General features: G+C 41.5%; 1 long non-coding RNA gene across 1 annotated transcript; it reads left to right on the top strand.

Moving 5' to 3' along the window:
* The first annotated feature begins 462 nt into the window (after window positions 1–462).
* Window positions 463–2,731, top strand: LOC106819767. Its single transcript, XR_001395491.1, has 3 exons — window positions 463–573; window positions 1,935–2,027; window positions 2,315–2,731. It is a non-coding gene; the product is annotated as an uncharacterized LOC106819767 (long non-coding RNA).
* Window positions 2,732–2,901: the final 170 nt, after the last annotated feature.

The raw sequence follows: 2,901 nt of genomic DNA, 5'->3' as shown, positions 1-2,901 counted from the left end.
ATCGATCGATCGACCAATCAATCAACCAATCAATCTAACCATGAACAAACAAACAAACACATAAATAAACATATAATTCAATCATTTAATCGATAAATCGATAAATCGATCGACGAATAATCGATGCAGAAACTGGACATTCGGCGCACGGACAAGCGCCGGAGTGCCGAGTATTATCGGGAGCTGGCCGAGCAGACGCAGGAACGAGGCGAGAGAGAGCAGCGCGAGAGAGCCGCCGACATACAGCAACAGCAAGCCGTACGTGATGTCTTCGCCATTTCCTCCCATCACCACCACGTATCAGACAGTATAGCTAACCCAGCCCTAGCTCACCGGATGCACCCTATCTATGCGTGTGTGTCGGGTGGGGTGGGGGGGGGTCTGTGTGTGTGTGTGTGTGTGTGTGTGTGTGTGTGTGTGTGTGTGTGTGTGTGTGTGTGTGTGTGTGTGTGTGTNGCGAAGTCGTTCGACAGTTTCTGGGGTAAGCCAGGAGCAGGAGCGCCTGTCGCGCAGTCTGGCGGCGGTCATCAGAAACACGGCCTCGACGGTCTGTTGTCGTGCGACCACTCTCCGGTAAGACGATGAGATGTCCATGAGGTGCCTGGTCACCGCAATACTGACCTATAGCATCTATCGTCATCAGAGCCGTAGGCTGAGCAAATTCCTAGTGGGTGGGGGCAGTGGCGGATCCAGGATTTCAGGGAGGGTGAGAAATACGTGGGGGGTCTGGGGGTCCTCCCACAAAAATTTTTGAAAATGTAGATCGCAGGAGATGGTATTTGAGTACATGTACAGCCTTCATTCTGACTACGACAATTCTCTTTTAGTATAAAAAAAAATTTCCCTCCAGAATCTAGGGGGGCAGCTGCCCCCTTGCCCCCTCCCCCGCAGGCTACGGCCCTGGTGATGTATTACGCAGAGAATCAGTCATCTATCACGCCAGAATAGTGCATAAATTATCATCTTAGATTGAATCACTATTCTTTTAGCCTAAGACACTATTATCTTAGATTAAAAGACTATCATCTTACACTAAGACTCTAATCATACTAGTATAAAACACTATCATCTTACACTAAGACTCTAATCATACTAGTATAAAACACTATCATCCTACACTAAGACTCTAATCATACTAGTATAAAACACTATCATCCTACACTAAGACTCTAATCATACTAGTATAAAACACTATCATACTAGTATAAAACACTATCATCTTACACTAAGACTCTAATCATACTAGTATAAAACACTATCATCCTACACTAAGACTCTAATCATACTAGTATAAAACACTATCATCCTACACTAAGACTCTAATCATACTAGTATAAAACACTATCATCCTACACTAAGACTCTAATCATACTAGTATAAAACACTGTAATCCTAAATTAAGACATTATCATCAAAGGCCAAGAGACTATCATATTATATATTAAAACATTATCATTCTAGATTAGGACACTATGATTTTAAACCAAGGCACTATCATTATAGACCAAGACACTATTACCTTGGACTAAAACAATATCATCTCAGACTAAAACAATATCATCTCAGACTAAAACAATATCATCTCAGACTAAAAACACTATTATTTTAGACTAAAACACTATTATTTTAGACCAAGACATTATCATCGTATATTAAGAAACTATCACCTCAGACTAAAACACTATCATCTAAGACAAATACACTATCATCTTTAGATTAAAAACCTATATCATCTCATAGACCAAGATACTGGCATATTACTCTAATACGCTATTATATTCTATCAGGACGCGTACACTACCATCTAAGACAAAGACACTAGCATCTTTAGATTAAGAAACTATCATCTTACTTACACTAATGTATTACTTGTGTATATACTAACATCTTAGACCAAGATGACTAAGCCGTCTCTTTCCTTCTCCGTCACGCAGGTGAAATCTCCACTAAAGCCATCCCCCAAAAGAATGTCACGCAGCAAGCACTCGAACAACTACGAGGGTGACTCTGCTGACGTCATACCACAGGTTGTTCCAATAATTACACGATTTAATTAGATTAATTAATAGAATATTAACGATAATACGGCGCTACGCGAACACACTATAATATCAGGAGTGGATAATGTTATAGATATATATAATTATAGATCCTGATAATTTCTCCTAATAATATCTTCTGATATATATACATCTTGATATTATCAGTAGTGAATAATATAGATCTATAATTATTCACTCCTGATAATATATATGCCATAGATATTCTGTGATTATTGCGATCTTAACGTTGTTGTTCGCGTCTGCTTTTTCAGTACACGCCCATGCCTCCCTGGAGAACGGCGTAAACATCCGCTACAGGTCCGGGATCGTCAAAGTACTTCCGGACGCCATCTACCGGCAGAGGTCGCTTCAGTATGGGAGCTATTTGGATCACACTCGCCTGGCGTGCGTGCGTGTGCGTGTGCATGTGCGTGCGTGTGCGTGCGTGCGTGTTCTTCCTTGCGCGCATTCTTTCGGCCGCATTACCATCGACTACGAGTCTGTGGTGCCACCTATTGAAAAAACTCGAGCGGTAATGGAATAGGGAGGCGAAAAAAGAATTGAATACAATCTATTACTCCGAAATATGATCGCGGAAATGCGGATCGGTCCGTATATATTGTTAGTGTGTAATACTCGCTTGCAGTAAATCGTATATATATTATATATATATATGTATACGTATAATTATATGTGTGTATGTGTGTGTGTGTGTGTGTGTGTGTGCGTGTGCGTGTGCGTGTGCGTGTGCGTGTGCGTGTGTGCGTGTGTGTGCATGTGCGTGTGCGCTTGTGTGTGTGTGTGTGTGTGTGTGTGTGTGTGTGTGTGTGTGTGTGTGTGTGTGTGTGTGTGTGTGTGT

The sequence above is a fragment of the Priapulus caudatus genome, unplaced genomic scaffold (genome assembly GCF_000485595.1).
Source record: "Priapulus caudatus unplaced genomic scaffold, Priapulus_caudatus-5.0.1 Scaffold4391, whole genome shotgun sequence".
In the NCBI taxonomy this organism is placed as follows: Eukaryota; Metazoa; Priapulida; class Priapulimorpha; order Priapulimorphida; family Priapulidae; genus Priapulus; species Priapulus caudatus.
Note: the sequence above shows the minus strand (reverse complement) of the source record. Positions and strands in the feature narration are given on the sequence as shown.